This window comes from Topomyia yanbarensis, chromosome 2, assembly GCF_030247195.1.
Source record: "Topomyia yanbarensis strain Yona2022 chromosome 2, ASM3024719v1, whole genome shotgun sequence".
NCBI classification, from domain to species: domain Eukaryota; kingdom Metazoa; phylum Arthropoda; class Insecta; order Diptera; family Culicidae; genus Topomyia; species Topomyia yanbarensis.
Genome location: NC_080671.1, coordinates 371,117,781 through 371,138,222, shown reverse-complemented (window position 1 = coordinate 371,138,222; position 20,442 = coordinate 371,117,781). Strand labels below are relative to the sequence as shown.

Below are 20,442 nucleotides of genomic sequence, written 5' to 3'. Positions count from 1 at the left end.
ATTTTATATGGGGAAATCAATTATTTTGCATTTACGTTAATAAAGATCGCCATTTCACTCAATATGAAAAACCAGCTTTATAAAACGATAATTCAAATCTTGGTTAACAACTTTGTCGAAGACGGTAACTAGCTACGAGATTTCAAAAAATAGTTATAACGATTTTAAAACTTATAGTTCAATCCAAATGCAGAAATTAATTATTTCTTCCAACACTGTCGGTATACCACGACACCGATACTTTAAACTTGAATAAATGAGAAAATATTCATCGCAGACACTTGGTGCCTTTGAATGAAATGTTCAGAATGAATTGCTGAATAACATAGACGTAGTCAGAAAATGAAAGCAAGAGGGGGTGTGGCTTGTGTACTCCCCAGTTCTCTGTTTAGAAAGTTTAGTATAACATAAGGAGCACACCTTCAATGCAGGTTTAAACCGCCGAATTAAAAATTAATCTTACGTGTTTGAGTGCCACTATTTAAGGGCTCTACTGTTATCTCATTTAAAATGGTATAGCGGTTTATAAGTTTTACATATTTTAAAACCCTATTTCTTAGCCGTTCAGAGTCAGAATTTAAAAAAAAATGCATATCCTTAGATTCCTTGAAGTCTCGGAATTGTTCCTATTGACGTTTTCGTTTGAGAATTTAGGAACGAAACCAGAATAGTTACTTCAAACAAGCGTTTTTTATGAAATTGAGTTAGGTTCACGCAAAACAGAGGTGATGTTGGCGAACCAGAAATATACTTCAGGTTAGAACCCAACGCGATTTCCAGACCTGAGTTAGTTTTTGCCCCAAGCAAAAACAGCACATAAATTTGTAGGTGTAAATTCTAAATATTGTAAATGTTATTTCCCACAACAAAGATTGTAGTATGATTCATATTTGGGTCTATCAAAATATTAAAAAAGTTCAGTCGTTGACATTTACAAGGACGTAATGATTCTTTTCTGAAGCAACATTGACCGGATCTGGCATCCTGTTCATGGAACAATATGCTGCTGCAAATGACGATGCCCAACGACGAGAACTCATTCAGTTTGAACAGTTACTGCACCTGTTGCAAACGTAGCAAATTATTCGTGACCAAAGGCACCATTAACGGCGAGATTCACAAAACTGAAGGAATTGACCAAACAAAATCGTCTGTAATCATTTTTCGAATTCCACAAGTTTAAACATGAAACATCTCTGTCCGTTAGAACCCATAATAAACCGGTTGCTGGCGGAAACAAGAAACATGACAAACGCGAAACGACAAACATAATCTACTGCCGGTTTTCACTCGTGTTCTCTTTTCTGAAAATGTTCCCCGGATGTTCAAAATGAAACGTATTATGATAAACGCTTCTGACGTTACATTACTGCGTCAGCCGCGGAGAATGGATAAAGTTGAAATTAATCTTTTTGGTTTGATAAAAATGTCTACGTCGAGCGGACGTCAATGTTGTATGTTGTTCCTACTTCTGGTCGTAAAATCTGATAGCAATAACCTGAAAAAGTTTGAGGTGAATCGGGGCTTCATAAAAGGGGGGTTTTCGCTCAAGAAGTTGCATTGCAAAGTACGGTGCTCTGTTTGCATACTAATTATAGTATTATGCTTCTGCTATTCCAATTGGAAATAGCTTCCAAACTTGTCGAACGAAACTACATGTAAATTATTTCGAACAATCAGGAAATGAAAAAAATCAGTTTTGGAAAAAAATGAGGGCTACCTCCTTTGGTCCACAACTACACGAATAAAAAATAGAACGGACAAACCGGATAAAAATAGAAAGCCTTAATTAAAGTAATGCTGGCGATACCCATCTAAAAAATTGCTGGTTCTGAAAAAGTACCGAGCGAAACGAATTTTGATATAGAAAGATTTAAAAAACGACATCAACCGCTATCGAAACGAGAATTTCGAGAATGAGGAAGTTATCTGTCCACTTTTCTACCGTTTTGTCATTCCCATTGTACATACAACCAACGATAGCCACAAAAAAGCGTTACAGAATCTTAGCAACAAACAGAAAAAAAAACTGTAAACGACGAAAGATGGCACACAAAGGTTGAATTATTACTGTGCAAAATTTTGGTAAAAGGTCGGTCCACACGGTGGCAATCTTAGAACCTGCGGGCCATGCCATTCACCGTCCCACCAGCAAGCAGCGTCGTGCCGCCACTGGTGATAAGGGTTCTGCGGTGGTGAACACAACAACAGTGACGAAGGCACAAAACCAGTATTCTTTTTTTCTTCTTATTTTTCATCGGTGGAACAACCTAACTTATTTGTGTGCAGCGGGCTTCTGTCTGTAAAGGCCTAACGGTAAGGACCTAAGAAAGGGCACATCAAGTGGGATGAGTCGCAGCCAGTTTCGCGACCAGATGGGAAGCCGTGAGTTTGGGTCGATGGGAATTGACGCGTCTGTGGCTGTTTTTTACAGCTTGATAGATGAATTCAGTTGTTTATTGGGTGAGAAGTTTTTTTAAAACTGTTAAGAAATGTTTTGAGATAGAAGGAAGGCAAGTGTGTCATAATATTTACAGTATAATGATGGAGTTTTCGAAGGGTTTAATAAACTTTATTCGCAATAAATACAAGTAGCCGCATGGAAAACAATATTCCGAGAAATTAAATCAATTACAAACCAGAGCAAAACGATCACACTTTTCGGGAAAAAAAACAACTTGACTGTGCTTTGACAGCACGTTGTTTTTCCTAAAGTAGAAGGAACATGATGGAAATGACGTTTGCTTATTGTCACTAGTACGTCAGGATCGGTTCTTATGATCATTTACTTTTTTGTATTATTTTCTTTAAAAATAGCTAACCAAAAAGATTAAAAATTAAGCAAAATAGAAAAAATGCCACTCGTTACTATTTTTGGTGTACATTTCGGTGCTGAGTTGAATGGCGTAATTAGTGTCTGTATACTAGGTCGCGTTCTGCACTGAATTCTGAAATAACTTTTTAGAAAACAATTTCAACGGTAAATATCACATAATTTCGAAACCATAACATTGAAAGTTCTTCTGAAAAGTATTATATATTTAAATTCAGCGCTTCGCTTCAGTAATTTAATGATCAACCCTCCTATAAGTAATAATGGAGTAATAAGTCTTCAGTAAAGTTATATGGTATTAGAAAAAACTTTGTTGAAGACACAAGAAATCTATGTATGCTACATATCGACATATAGAAAAATATTTACGAAATTTTATTAAATCTAATTTTCTTCAGGATAACTAGTTATTCTAGTATTTACTCATTCCAAGAATAAAAATGTGTGTTTCGTTGTTCTAAACAACTTTGCAGAAGGTCAAACGAATGAAGGAATAATTGTTACCATTAATGCTAGAACAGCTTGTTTTAAATGATTGTTCCACAAATAACCTTATATATCTGGACACCCTGAATACATGGAGCAGTCATGTATACAACAAAGTTGTTTCTAATTCCATTTTCAATAACTTTGCTGTAGACTACAATTCTCTAGATAATGCTTTTTGAACAACAGATTCTCAATTATTACTTCTACGGGGATAAATTACCAAAAACAGTTTTTTTTTTCAAGAGATGCGCTATGTTTATGTTGAATTATGTTTAAAACTTATCAGAAGATACTAAACCTCTGAAATTAATGGTTTCGAAATTATGAAATCTTGGTCGTAAACACTATTTTGAACCTTTATTTCCGTATAATTAGCTTTAAATGTGCATAGCTTGAGAACGCGACCTTGCATAAAAAAATCTAATGACGTCATTCAACTCAACACTCAAATGTACATAAAAATGATCACTTACGCTAGTATCTAGTATTAAAATAAAAATATTACTGCTCTTTACAAAAATGTTACGATTCTTGTCATTGTTTCTTCTTAGATCGAAAAGGTGTACATCTACTTGAAATCCGCGTTTGGCAGTGTTAACCACGCAATACTTTTGGAACGATTGAAGTTAATCGGAGTTTCTATTGATCTGAAATCGGAGTCTCAAAAGATTTAAAATAAAATGCGCGTTTCCACCCCGGCCTCAAACTAAACGGGTGTTCCTCAAGGAAGTAATTTATTCCCACTGTTGTTCAAGCTATTTATTAATGAGCCAGCTACAATATTACCACCTGGGTGTAGTATATTCTATACTACGGTGAAATCTACATGGTGGTAAAGTACATCCGGCATTGCTTAGCTGTACAACAACTCTTGGATAATTTCCGATGGTTAGTACTCCTCAAAATTGCTAAAAACAGTTGTCACAAATACAGTGTAATATTGTATCTCCTCCAGAATAAGTGAATTCCACGCGAGTACTCTATTGGAGAACAGCAACTACTGCGTATTCTTCAAATATGTAATCTTAGAGTTGCTTTGGACACTCACTCTGCCCGTTGCAAGACCCTACCAATATTCCACTATACGAAGACAGTTGTAGATTGTTAGGACAAGAAGAGCAGCCCAAACTGTTTTGTTTGCTAAGATTTTTCTAGGTGAACTCCACATATATACATACCCGAGCAGAAGAAAATAACTGCGGAATACTAAATTTAGGTATCAATACCAACGACTGTTTTCCACAATATGGTATTAATGAGCTCTACATAACACAGTGTTTTAAAACGTCGTTTTCGTGCTCAAAATTAATAGCGTCTAAGTCGTTGACTTCAGAGGTACAGTTTATTCGGAGAAGTTGTTATTCTTATGATTGCGCATCCACAGGAGGTTACCGTTCTGTGATTAATTCACCTATAAGTGATATACGAAATTTATTTTCCGAACTAATTGAGATAGAGACTTTGTGTCTTCAACAAAGTTGTAGAAAATGTTACTGCAAAAGAAATTGCTGAAGACACTATATATCTAACTTTAATCGTTTACGAGTTATGGAACATATTATATGGAAGACCCCTTAAAATTAGTATTTTCATGATAACTTTTTTAGACATTCTCGTATCTTCTTGGAATCTTCCACAAAGTTGTTTGCGGTATTGAACCACATATTTTTGCTTAACATAGTTATTTCCTATCTGTTGAATTTAAAAAGATATTCCAAATTTTACGATAATTTGGGGGTAACTTCCACCTTAAATAATTCGTTAAGGAGCAAAAAGGAGCAAACAACTTCATAACATACTGAAAGTGCTAGCTTTTTACTTTCATATAATGGTCCGATTGTTAGTCGACGCGATTCTCTCCGAGTGTTATGTTCAATACAATATCCCATCACAGTGGTTTAAAATGAAATATTCAAGCGCACTGCAATAAGCAGCTTCAACCTTTCATGGAAAATTGCATGAAACATATTCATCGATGTCAAAAAAGGAAAGGAGAACTTTGACCACAATCATGATCAAAGTACGAAACGTAGCATATAGTGCGTTCGAGAAGTGTGTCATGTGAAATTTAAGCAATCAGTGGATACTGGTAAGCTTGGAAAAATTATGAAAATCCTACCAGAAGGTTTATTAATGTCTTTCGTGACAATTATAATGGAGCTTGAATAACGTCACCTGTTCACAATGTGGATTCTGTCGTGACTGAGGCTCGGGGATGGCTAAAAAAAGCATAAAACGATTTTTAGAAGACGCCAAAGCTCTTTTAACGGAAGAAGAAACTTTGAAGATGACGTAGAAAACGATTATTAAAAATAAATTTATTTATCTAATTTATAATGCAAATATCGACATTATTAAACACATCCAAAACTGTAATTTGATATTTGAAAGGCAAACCATATGCATTGCATGTTATAGGCGACCGTGTTCTATGCAATTTACCATAAAAACATGAAGCTGTTTGTCGCAGTGCGCTTGAATATTTCGTTTTATACCACTGCGATGGCATATTGTATTGAACATAACACTCGGGAAGAAACGCGTCGACTAACAATCGGGCCATTATATGAAAGTAAAAAGCTAGTACTTTCAGTATGTTATGATGTTGTTTGCTCCTTTTTGCTCCTTAACGAATTATTTAAGGTGGAAGTTACCCCCAAAATATCGTAAAATTTGGAATATCTTTTTAAATTCAACAGATAGGAAGTAACTATGCTAAGCAAAAATATGTGTTTCAATACCGCAAACAACTTTGTGGAAGATTCCAAGAAGATACGAGAATGTCTAAAAAAGTTATCATGAAAAAACTAATTTTAAGGGGTCTTCCATATAATATGTTCCATAACTCGTAAACGATTGAAGCTAGATATATAGTGTCTTCAGCAATTTCTTTTGTAGTAACATTTTCTACAACTTTATCGAAGACACAAAGTCTCTATCTCAATCAGTTCGAAAAATAAATTTCGTATATCACTTATAGGTGAATTAATCACAGAACGGTAACCTCCTGTGGATGCGCAATCATAAGAACAACAACTTCTCCGAACATACTATACCTCTAAAGTCAACGGTTTAGACGCTATTAATTTTGAGAACGAAAACGACGTTTTAAAACACTGTGCATAAGAGGTAAAATACCAAAAAAAAAATAACACGGACATGTTCTACAAATAACTATTTGATAATGAAACGAGTTATTCTAATACCTGAATAATAATAAAACATTTTTCAACCTTCCAATAATGAAATTCACTCTATGGAGGTATTCAATAAGGTATTGGTTTGGTATTTGTAAAAATCACTGGAATACATAAATAATACTAAAATAAAGTATTATACCTCATTGAGGTATTAAGCAGGTATTAAAAAATGTTTCTTCAATACCTGCTTAATACCTCAATGAGGTATAATAATCAATTAATACTAAGTTTTGGTATGAATACCAAAAAATAGTATCATCGGGTTATTGCCCAGTTATTTTCTCCTGGTCGGGTAGTGTATTGTATGACTGATTTGATATATTTCGTAATTTATGTTAAGTTTGCAGTTTAGCAGAAGTATTTGATGGCGTACCAACGTACGTTTTTATTGTAATGGATATTTTTTTCCTGTCAGTTCAAGCGCAGTTTTATCACGCGAATTCCGTTTTAAATAGATTGAAAGAAGCTCCTCCAAGTATCATTTCTATATTACCTTGGCGTATTTTAACATAAAGGTTACAATGAAACAGTTCAGTACAGGAAATATGCGGAGCCAGATCGTGCAGTCGAGCTTCGACTGAATCATCGTCTTTATATGCGAGTATATGAATTCTAACGTTGGCAAGTTCGACGATATCTTGTACATATGTTATTTTTTCTACTGAAATTTCTTTTATCTAATTTTTGACTGTCATCAGAACAGCATTACGTACATGGTGGAATTGTACATGGGAGACTCCATAGGCCACGTACATTTTTAATTGTTATTGTTCCACTGTGCGGATCGTATATCTGAAGGGAGTTTGTTTAATCGTATTAGCCCGATTCCCGTTCACACCGCTAAGCTCCTCTCTCGAACCGAAGACTAACAACGTATGTAATGAACTCGAACGTCCGTTCACTTTATATTATCCGAGGCTTACGCACCAAATCAAACGAACTTTCTGTGGCATTTTTTGCTTCAGACTATGACGTGGTCAATTACCTTAGTAAGGAAGAAATACAATCAAAATTCAAATTCAAATTAATGACTGTATTGCGTCGCCGAAAATAATAGTCGTCGTAAAATAAACGTGGCATCGAGTGTATTAGTGATATACTCTCAGAAATACAGACACGACCTACTGTAGGAACAACTTTTTAGAATTAAGTTTGATTTTTGTGTTTCGAATTTATCTCATCAGTAACTAGCACCAACTGCGGGCAAGTTAGACGATGTATCTTAACTAGTACCCAATCTAGCACTAGTTGGACACTATATCCAAACAGCCCTACGACATATATGATGCCAAGTGATGTCCCGAGAAGCTAAGCCTTTTTTTTTGCTCTGGTTCACCGACGAGAAAGCGAAAACAAGCGATGGTTTTTTGGCTAAGGAACAACGTCTGGCATTATGCAATATTCATTTCCAAAATGGAAAAATTGGATTAAACTAATTAGAGCATTAAGGGCACACGACCTAACATGAAATTAAGTTGAATTTCTAGTTTGAAAATCTAAAGGACAAGCATTTCGGCTGAATTAGGGTTTGATAAATTGGGTTAGTAAGATGCGAAAATTCGCATTCCACATAACCGATCCGTGGTTTCTTTCAACGCCAATTGATTGCGCATTGTGCGCGATTTTTTACGCCTTTTTGCGTAATTATCTAGATTTTTGCCATTTTTTAATCTACTTCTCTATCCGCTTTCTAATTTGTTCCGTTTTCTACTCCAACCGAAACCAGTAACCATACTTCCTATCGCCGAATCTGAATTGAAACAGGACAAAGAGAAGAGAGATTAAAACTTTACGATCATCATCGATTTGGCTTTCGATCCAATAATGCCTCAACAACTTGTTCGATTCGCTTTTACTACTTGTACCTTGCGTGCAAAAAATATTTGCTTCCGTTTCTCAATCAACACGTGAAACAACGGCGCCAGCCACCTTCTCATGGCAAAAAATGACAACCTGCTACGCGTAGCTAATGAACTGTAGCTCGTTCGCACACTGGTGGCACGGATTTAATGCAACGTTTTATGGTACCACTATAAAACTAGGGCCGTAAGATAGCCCAAAATTGCGAGTAATGTGTTTGTTCGAATGGCAATCGATTGGATAGAGATGACTAAGTTGAGAAAGTTGTGAAAAGTTTAGAGTCATACTACTCAAGTGAGAACTAGTTGGTGAAAATATACAGATCTGAAAACTATAAAAGGGTCATTAAGGATAGGCGTCATATCTTACGAAAACTAATAATCAGTCTTCTGCTGGTAAACAGTATTCGAGCTTCGGTAGAGTTATTGCAAATCGTCGAGTCTACAAGCATGTCTATTTGTAAAGGTAAACTTGTCTTACTTTAGGTACCATAGCTTTCCCAACTTAATAATATCTAGGCAATTGAATGCCGTTGGCACTAAAGAAGAAAAATATGACCAAATAATCAAAAAAAGGAAATGATTACACCTATCTCGATGGGTAAGATTTCGGTGCCGATTTGAACGATTAGCAATTTCGGTGCTAAACATCTCCGCAACCACCAGCGGAATTTTTTTTTCGCCGCCGACATCTACCAATTTGGGAACATCGTCGCTTGACGCAGTAATTTATTTTTAAAACAACAAGATACAGAAAGAAAAATCATTTTCCACGTTCACCGTGCCGAAGTTCCCGAAACATGCAAAGTGACTGAGTGTTCGATGAGAAGCGACGAAAAGGTGAAAATCAGTTTGGTGCATAGTGTCCGTTTCTTACCGACCGACAGTTTGTCGGAGCGGCGTATGCGATGACCGGTAGCCGCAAGGCAGGACGTCGTATTTTTCTTCATTCTGAATTTCGACAGACATACCGCGTCGTTGTCCCATCTCCCTCCGGCGCTCGTCATCGTACGGTTGGTGGTGGCCACACATACTGGATGACGGCGGAGATGATGTACGTTGCGGGAAAATAAGTGTACTCCCGCAAATGATGAACTGATGGATGGCTGGTTTTCGGCTGAGTTGGATCTGCCTTCCTACCACCGCAAGCCGCTCTCTCTCGGTCTTTCAACGACATGTGGGTGAGAATTACTACTCACATACGTCGAATGCGATGCTGTTCCGCCGCCGTACGTACCCCATCAGCAACACTACAGTCGTGATGTGACGTACTCGTCCGGCCGCCGGTATGGCGTGTCCTTATAGCACCAAAATAGTTGGGAACATTTTTGACCATTCGGTTCGTCAAGTAATACACAAAGATGTACCACCAGCTCCTCAGGTCCAGTTCCGGGAAAATGGTGCTCCACCAGTGTCGTTTTACCCCTATCTTCCCATTTTTAGAATCTCGCTCGTTTACCGAACTTGTTTATTATTGATTTTGAGCATTGTTTTGCGTTGAACCCTTGCCTCGTGCGAGTGTTGCTGACGTATGTTCCGAGTCCGATGACTTGTTTGATGGTTATATCGCATCAACAACATGAGGATTTACGAATGTGATTGGGAAATAGAATGACCTGGAGAAAATTTTATTTTTACAAGTTTGAAAATAAATAAATACATTTACACACTCGTACAGTTGAATCGAAGGAATATTGACTGCATATTCCAAAAAGTTGCTGCTGGTAGAGAGTCGCCAGCGGCTTTGAATTGTGAGAAATGTTTTACAGACTGATGTCGGCTGCAAGTACTATGGAGATGCTGTACTATTGTAACATTACGTGTGGATTGTTCCCACAACTAAAGATTCATTTTGAAAAAAATAGCATCACAAACGTCTGCATTCCGCCCTCAGGATATGTCGGTAATCCGCCAAATTTCTACAAATTTATGGGTCACGTCAGATTTTAATTCCTTCCAAAAAATTTTTCTTGCATTCTATAACGAAAACCTGGCACGTATTTTTTGTTTTGGCTGAATATGATATATTTTCCAGTTATAGGTATTTGTATTTTATAAAATTAAACATTTTTAAATCACTGTTAACTCAGAAACTGTTCGATGCATGGAAAAAATATTAAATAATGAAAGTTTTGAAAACATTTATACTTATATTAAGAAGATCATGTAAAAATTTCAATTTGTTCAAAATTGCATTAAAACAAATGACAATCAGTGCTTTTCTCTCACATGGCATTACTTTGAAATTGAATTTGTTGCAGCAATCAATGTTTCAATTGACGACTGCAATGCTGAATTCTATCACCATGTTTGAAGCTTTTTAAACTGGAAGAGATTTCCTAACAAAATTGCAATGAATTTATAATTTGAAGTATATAAATATGGCCGGATGTTTTTTTATTAATTTTAGTTTTTTATTCCTCGTTTTGTTCGGTCTTGCAAATCAGAAACGGGTGTTGAATACTGTCCGACGTGTCTTACATTAATTGTCATACATAAAAACTAAACAAAAATGCTAAAAAAAATTACAGTTTCTCTTCGAAAAGACCAAAATTAGTGGCCGAAATATTGGGCAGTATACAACACCCGTTTCGGATTTGAAAGACCGACCGAAAAGCCGAGGAAGAAAAAACTATGCTGTAACGACATTTAATTAGCAAAGGACTGGAAGGTGTGAAAAAATTTTCAATATTAGGAGCCGTAGTACTCGAGGAAGAGCAAGGAGTTGAAGGTAGAATGTTTAGAAAAGCGTGAAATATCATCATATGAGCCTTAAGTTTCCAGGCGACTTAACCTTTTGTCTTCTGCACGCTGTAGTCAGGATATTATGGAATTAAATGCGAATCACCTGAGTCTGCGGCATGTCCGGATAAGCGTAGTGACTTATGTTGTCGGAAACGCAAGTGACTTTACGCTTGTCCGGACGTGCCGCAAACTCGCATTTAATGTCAAATATCCTGACTCCTGCGTGTAGAAGACAAAAGGTTAAGTCGCCCGGAAACTCTAAGCTTGCTCATATGCCCTATTCCACGCTTTTCTAAACTATCTTCCTTTAACTCATTGCTCTTCCTTGAGTACTATGGCTCTTAATATTGAAACAAAAATTACACCTTCCAATTCCTTCCTAATTAAATGTTACAACATAAAAAAGGAAAAATTGTCTCACTCTTAGTCGTTAATAAAAAAGAAACTAAAATTAATAATTTAATAATCATTTTGAGTAATCATATAAATTAACTAAATTGACATGCTCGTTCCCTAAAGTCGCGCGGAGACGCATTTTTCAACTTATTAAGGATACATAATGTGCATATTGCCGTTGTGACCGTATTTTTTTTAAACCAGATATTAAATTTAAGAGTTAACTCTAGATTTGTTATTCATCGAATAGATCAATCGGCGGAGGGCCAAGTCATATTCTAAACCTTTCTGGAAACTTTCTAAGGTTCTAAAGAAACCTCAGCAATCAATACCAGCTTTGAAAGAAGGTGACCATACACGTCTCACAAACGGGAAAAAATGGTGTACCAATCGAACACCTTAATGATGGAAAGTTTTAAATACAGGTCCGCTACAAATTTGTTTCTATTATCATTCGTTCTGAGCTGTTTGCAGCGAACAGAGTATCTCCTCGAAGAGCTATACAATACCTGTGAGCTGTGCAGAGCGCAGTCTTCCCATATGCACATCGTACACAATGCTCGCTCTGATTCTGTGTATTGTATTGTGTATTCATATTGTACGCACACTTCGTGTACGAACACGTACACGTGTTCGCCTGCACAATCAAACCCCATGTACGTGCATGGTGTGCGTACACATAGGTTCAAGGCACTACTTTTATTTTTCTCACTCTCATCATCACTAGTGTTGACTCTTTTTTCCTTGTGCAAATCGTTCTCGTGTACGCACCCGGTGTACGTACACGGATATTTGAACTGGAGTTTGTACACCGTTCGCTTGGGTTCGATGTTCGAGGTGAACCTGTACATCGAGACGAAGTATGCTTGAGGTTGAACGCGTGCACGAAATTTTGTACACAATGGAAAAATTGTTGATGTTGACGGGAAGTCTGGCAGAGCGTGTGAAGAACGATTAAATTATAGTGTGTCTTTCCGTGCTACTATCAAAGACCCTTATTTTTATTTCCGATGGTTGGAAAGTAGGACACATAAAAACCAATTTTAAAATATTCGTCCGAAGTTCCTTCGTGATTGGTTCCCGCTAACTTTATGCATCGAGCCGCAAATCTTGGACAAGTTGGGATTTTATAGTCTAATACTGCTATTAAAGCTTTATGGATCCCTTCTTTTCGGGATGCTTCTTATCAACACCGGAGGAGAAAGCGATTATTGTAATGCAAGAGCGTCCGTGGACTGACTGCATTATTTAGTTCGCGCAGCTCCCGAGCTCCCGGAGAATATTTTCTTTGACAAACAAAATAGCCCTTATCAGCGCTATGAAACCATTCAAAAGAATTGCAATTTATACATTTGAACCAATTATGTCAGATTATTCTAAACTAGTGTTCGTTATTCTTATTTCCGTACAAGCGTCAAGAGAAACCGAATTAAGTCAATAATTTCCTGTGCATAATTTTCCACGACAGTGTTCCTCAAACAAAAACAGCATTAATCAACGCGACATTTCCAAAAAACTTGTTTCCGCGAAGTAGAAGCAAAAGTCTGCCGTAGTAGTAAACAGAAGAAATAATCAGTAACTGTCGTAAAACCTTATACATGAACAGAGAGCAATTATTTTAGAAGCGATATATTTGTTTTGCAATTTGACATTACGTGATAATTCTGGAACTTTTACCATCTTATAGTTTTTGAATGAATTTCCGGTTCAGTAATAATAACATAAGCTAAAAAAATTAAATTGATTATTTACTGAACTAATCTGAGAACGACCTCAAAAAATAAAACATTCTCGCGCTCACTGCACAACTACACAATATATGATATGCATAATTTAACGTGTGCCATTTTTCTCGCATAATTCCTTTAACCCTTCGGAAGTCACGCATATGGCCCACTGAACGAGTAGCCGCTGATCCTCCAAGACGATTTCGCTAGCTTTTCAGAGCAGCGTGCACTCAGTGCACTAGCGCGACTGCCGGAAGGTTAAGCAAAAACTAGTCCTAATCAACGCGACATGTTCAACCAGTCTTCTGTAGTAGTAAACAACACAATAGAAATGCTTCTATTGTATCTGTCGTAAAACCGTACGCATGGGCAGATTGGCATTATTTTTCAAGCAATACAATTTTTTGTAAAATTTGACAATATCTGAGTACACAGGAACTTTTATCATCCTATAATTTTTGCCTGAATGTCCATTTCAACTATAGTATCCTAAAGAAGCAAGAATATTTACCCGAAGATTTGTCAGAATCCGCTTAGTTTTATCTATTTCGCGGAACCTTTGTGCCCCAATGTACCTCTCCTTGTACAAAAAAATACCGGAAATTGATTTATTTACTGAACTAAACTGAGAACGACCTTAAAAAAATGAGACATTCTCGCACTCCCAATACAGCTGCAACATAAATGATATACAGTCAGACAAATGCGAATGAGCCACTTACCGTTCAGCTGTTTTGATTCGCGGCTCAACGCCAGTCGTTTGGGCTGGCCGTCTGGATTGGCAAACGCATACATATGATCGACCCACTACATTACCGCAGCAGCAGCAGCAGTCAGAAGTAATTTTGTATATTTTGTTGGAAGAGATCAGTACAACGACGGCGATTCTGGTTAGGAAAATGATTGACGGTAATTGGTAACCGTTAGCGTAAGAATCATTATCGACTATTAGGTTTCAGTACGGTTCGTTTTTTAATTCAATATGTTTATTAATACTTTTTATAGTAATATACCGAAGCTAACGTAATGTACGTAAAAATATGGCGTAGATAAGTTTTCCGTTTGACCTACATGGGTTAGTCAAAGAATTCAGTTGTAAGGTTAGGATCAATGTAACGAATACGCAGTTAATTGGGCACAAATATTTTATAAATTATGCCCGCAATCCTTAAATATGCTATCCTTAAATACCAGGAAAAACAACATCTTGCACTATGCTATATTTCTCCTTGGTGGAGAAACATTAAGTAAAAACTATTTTTACCACTAAAAATTACATTGTATTAAACCACCTTTGCGCGTTAAGGGCACAAAATCTATAACTAAATTAGTTATGGAACTTTGACTTCATCTCATCAGAATTCGACACTAGCTTTGTGACAGGACTAAGCTCCAACTCCAAAAACGTAAACACTATTTGTGTTTCTGAACAAACCTTTAGTTCTGCGTGATATCCCGCAAGAGTTCTGATTAAGCGTCAATCTGGCGCTAAATTAGTCCTTTCACTAAGCTAGTGCCGGTTTCTGATGAGACGAAGTCGAAACGCAAGTTCCGTAACAAACAACAACTTGTTTATTCCTAGCTGAAGTATATCAAATATAAACATCAGATGAATTATTAAGATTCGAAAAAAATATAAGAGTTCGATCCGATTTTCCCGGTATTTGATATCTGTCCAAAAGTTAGACGGCTAAGGCTAGACGAAATCAGTTTCTATACCATGAATATATAGATTGATGTGTTTTATTACTTTGTTCTCTTCTGCAGCCAGAAAATATTTAATGCCAAAACAGATTTGACCACGGGACGAGAAAATAACCACTCGATTCAATCCTACATTTCATACGACAGCTTCACTTGATACTTAAAATCGATTCCACATTTTCTCTATCTGCTTTATTCTGTGTAAATTCCATTCGAGACCAAACCAGGCGTCTAGAGTAGAAAACTATTCAAATCAGAAAAAGAATTCCCTCTCCAGGTCCGTCTCGTCGTCGTCAAGTTCCTCTCGAAGGACACAACAGTGAAAATTGCGTCATCAGTAGAATCACTATGCTATAAAGCACAAAATGTGACTTCATGAACGACGCTAGACGTCGAAAAAATGGGCTCACAATTGGAACTAATTGAATAAATCATAATTTACACCAGCACTGCTGTGAACGTATTTCTTTTTCGGGGGGTTCTCTTGAGCTTCAGTAACAGTCATTTTCGTCGTAATCAGTTTGTGGGGGTCGATGGAAAATATTTTTTCCAACCTCGAACTGTAGTTCGAGTAGTGCTAGAACAAACTACCGGCGAGCTTTACAATTTGAAACCGCAAAATAAGTCGCGCTAATAAAATTACGATCAACTGAAGGTCATGCTCAAGTTGGTTTTGTAGTTTCAAAGGCAAATTTCGATGCCGGTATGCGATTTGACACGCGAAGTAAGCGGTGGGGATTTTTTTTAACGAAACAAAGTGTACTCTTTCTGGTTGGGAATGAAAAAATATGGCGCCTTTTTATGAATGGTATCGCGTGAAGCGATAAACTTTCCTAATGGCAGTACTCGGCAGAAAGTGCTTTCGCTCACCTAAACAAAACACTGCCATCAGGGCGGTCCGATGTGTGAAAGACGTTAGCAGGAGAAAAAGTTATAATCACTGATATTATGGTTGATGGTGTTGGGTTTTCAGGACACGGAATCAGTACAGGGCTTTTGGGAATAGAAATTGATGCAGCTATTTGTTCTGACAATTTCCAGGGAAAATCACCGATTGTACACAATCTGAAAATAATCTTAAACGGATTAAGTGTGATGGTACCTTATGCAACTAAACGGTCTTTAGCAAAGTGAAGGATATCAAATTCGTTATTTCTGATATTGTTTTCTGGTTGGAGTACTAGAATATAACAAATAGGTATCGTAAAAAGCTCCATCTTATCCAAAGACACGCGATCATGAAATGTCTCGATACAACACTACAGCGTCAAGAACCAGAATAAGTTGGTTCAATCGGCACGTTCCCCACGATATTCAGAGATTTGTGCCATGGCATATCGTTGCATTGTTTTCCTGGTGAGCAATGAAAGGGAGGAGAAAAATAATAGCACGGGAATGACAACATTGTGAATCAAAACAGTAAAATAGCCATGATTCTCACACCCCGGAGAAATAATGAACCCTACTGATGAAGCCTATAGCTTTTTCCTACATTGAACTATGAATAACATGTCGGTAAGTTGTAAATGAATTTTCCGGACAAGAGGTGAAGACGATACATGAAAAATTTAGGACGATTTGAATCTATGAACGCATTATATTTTTTACGACTTAAGAGCAATATGAAGGGTAACCCAAAGTAATATTAAGCTAATTGTAGAACAAAACGTCCACTCATGGAATTTCTAAAAACTATCAAGACAGAATTTCGACATCCGCGAAATCAGTAAAGCTATTCTCGCAATTATTTAGAAATGGGCTAAGTAATAACCCAACTAAGTAGTATGTCGATGTTGTCCTTGCTCTTGCTTGTAACGTCTTTCACTGATGTACACCAATTTACGTGGTGTTGGCGGTTCAAAGGGACAAGGAACGGGCCGCTTCAACCGTGTTTTATCAAAGGATGTTCTTCTTCAGTAGCTCTATCGCCATGCGTGCTGTTCAATCGTTCTAGCAGTAAGCAAAACTTGTCGTGGAGAATTCGAAACACTAAATCACCAAGCTTTTAAGTTAGGTATTGTGTCCTCATGCGTAAAATTTGGTCCTATCCAAAATTTTTCCTATTTGAGAAATGTTTGCATGGTGCCAGGCGGCTGGTTCTCAAACCAAAAAAACAAATTAGTTTTTGGATTTGTTTCCAATTTGGCGCTAATTTCGTACTCGTTTGGATCTAACTAGCTCCAAGTCACTGACAAGGAGAATCCAAAACACTAAAAAACCGACCGAGGAATCCTCTGCATCTTCACATGTATCACGAGAAGGGGAGTTGTTAGTAAGCATGCCAAAAGCGTTATCATGTAATAGTTGCTCTGGGCAGCCGGCTACCGAGAAATTGGTATTGGAGTATTAATACGATTGGCCAAATAGGCAACTTGAACACCGGATAGCTGGCTCTGAGGAGCATTGTTTGTATTTTAATAAATTGGTAACGTTCATTTTTCTATCACGCGACGAGTTTTTGTGGTTCCGGTGCTGATTTTACCCGACGATCGTTAATAAATTGTTGAATCTTATACAAGAGAAATTTGTGCGCGTCTCATTTTTTTCTTGTGTCAGGTACTATTCTTGTAGATAATTGAAATCGCACTTGTATAATGGTTTCGTAGTAAGACATGCTTTTATTAATATTAAACTGCAAAATTAGTAAGACAACAAGAATGGAAAACTGACTTATTTCCGTAGCACTCACTTCTGCGCGCGATTTATTTATTGTTATGATTACTACAGGTTAAGCCAGGTAAGTACTAAGGGATTATAAAAACATGAAATAGTTGACAGTATTACAATTCTGAGTGCAGATATAGAATACAGTCAATTTAAACATTATTCATACAGAAAACAAACCAGCAAAAGAAAAACCAATAAAAAATCTCGAATAAAAATACAAGAGTGGAACCGAACTGAGGTCAGAACTAAACAATATAGACTGTTTTCGCGACAGAGATTTGAAAAAAAAAAATTTAAGCTGACATGAGTGGCCTTCGATCCACATCGCGAATGATCAATTCTCAACCCTCAGGCATGACTGAATTCATCACTCCACTCAGTCAAGACCATGCGTCCTCCCCACGCACATGCCCCGTGGATTAATTCCCTAGTTGGTCTAACAAACACCAAATAACCATAGAACTATACTATATTCCTTCCTAAGGAGAAAAAATTAGGTAAACACCAATCTTTCTCACAAAGGCGAAAATTTTTGGCGAAACCACTCTTTGTAGGTGAAGGGCACAAATAATAACTTCATAAAGTCATGGTAGTCATGGCTTAGCCGACTTTAATCCATTCCGGCAACAATCCAGTATCGGCCTCTGATACTGGATTGTTGCCGAAAAACACCCATGGCTTTATCATAGAAATTAGTCTGCACAGTCCAAAGCAATGTCAGCCCGACTGATATTACCACGTCTTCCTTTACAATTCCATCAAAAGAACGAACATTTAAAATTGCATACGACCTACATTACATTACATTACATTACATTCATTACATATTTTTAGACGCAACACATTTTTTTCAAGTTTAGTATTTTTAAACCATGTACTGATGTATGAAGAACAAGATTGGATGGTTTTACCTTAAATTGTCCGTTTACAGCTATTTTTTCAAAAATAATTTCAAGTTGAAGTCCGTTTTCGTGTTCCGGGGTGACTTTGATAACCTGAATGTTCACCCACATTAAGTTATTGATGTCAATGTTTTTTATTCAAATGTTTGTTTAAACTAATTCTGGAAAGATACTCATTGTTAAATAGATGTTAATTAGTATTATACAAAGTATTTCAATGTACTGTAAAATTCGAGTAACCAAAATTCGTATAATTTGTGTCCAACTAGAATAAAAGATTCTGAAAATCTTTAAAACTGCCAAAATTGTTTTGTTTCAGTGTTTAATCAATGTACAACAAGTTTCATCCATTTTAACACGTTGAAATATTGAACAATAAAAAAAATGTTGCGAATTATAGCTCTAAATAATTTGGAATAATTGCCAACTAGTTTCACAAAAAAATGTATCAAAATAAACAAACTCTTAAAATTAAATTTAGCATATCCCAATCTGAAGGAAAATAAAAACTCGTTTGTAATGTATTACTCTTGCTCAAATTTGAGATTTATTTGCTTTATAATAAATAGACACTTTACGAAGCTTCGTAAAAATCAGGTAAAGTCAAATTTCGGTTTTTTGTAGTTTTTGTACCCAAAAACCGAACGATATACTCAAAAAGTATAACAAATCAGTATTTTATAAGCTTAGAGTAAAAATCATTGCGAATTAAAATGATTCGGTAGACTATTCTGTTTTAATAAGCGATCTACGAAAAAAGTTTCGAGCGACCAGTCACCCCGATGATCAAAGTCACCCCGGTTTACGGTATGTATCAACGCTGATTGATAAATTAGAAAAAGGACAGTGTTCCTCATCAGCTCGTAGAGCGGAAAACCTGGGGAAGGTTGGCTTCCTAGACTGGTTGACCAACTGGACCTTTTGTTCCTTAGAAATCATAATGCTACTGTAAAACTTAGAACATGATGTTGGATGTACCTCAAGGGAGCCATCTTGGGCATGGGCATTCGTACTCTTCGTGAATGTACTATACGGCGAAATGGCATCGCATAATGTGACGTAAGTAGATGAGCTGAAAGCTTATCGCATCAACCCAGGTAGGCTGTTGCGCACTTCCGATGGACATTGATATGATCATGAGTTGGTTTGATAGAAACGGAATGACCATAAACGTTAAGAAGCATTTGAATTTAGACATAATTTCAGTCCAAATTTGGAATTATTATTCCGTCCGATAATTATTTACACGAAGACAATACTTCAGTTCATTGCACAAATGCTACTCTATGCATGGGAAACCAAGAAACCGGATAAGCAGTTGAATATATGAAGTTCTGTAATCGGAATCACAAAGATCACACGAATAATACTCAGCATTCTGAATAGTTGCCATGTGATAATTGAATTTGCGACATTCAGTCAGCGCCCTGACTATGCTACAAATGCGCTTGAAAAAATCTTCTAAATTCACTGATTTGCATCCGAGCAAACAGTTTTATTTAAACGCAAGCTGACAAGCTTCGCTAATGATTGACATTTTTAATACAACTCAGAAGCAAAGCTTGTACTTCATCCAATTATCCGGCAATGGTAGAACTGACTCTTGAGTGATGAGGTCAGCCACGGGCGCTTGATCCACCTATTGGTAGTAATTCCAAAATGACCAGAGCCCGCAAAAACTCAACACTAAGTTCAACACGCGGCTACTAGTTTCGAGTGGAGCAAGTCTGGCATTCCGCTCTCCATAAGCACGCACAAACACAAAGTAGATGAATCTCTTTATGTCCTATTGCTTTGAGTGATTTAGTCGTATCCGCGACCTCATCCGAAATGTTGGAAAACTCCCGTAGAAGCCATTCGCCATACCCTGTTCATAGAGATCCCAGTTCATAGACATGGAATTACTGTATGTGCTGGTAA

At 36.9% G+C, this 20,442-nt stretch overlaps 1 protein-coding gene across 5 annotated transcripts in view; it reads right to left on the bottom strand.

Moving 5' to 3' along the window:
- Positions 1-20,442, bottom strand: part of LOC131684512 (maternal protein pumilio) — a 389,632-nt gene that overhangs the window by 124,829 nt on the left and 244,361 nt on the right. The gene's annotated exons all lie outside the window — the stretch shown is intronic.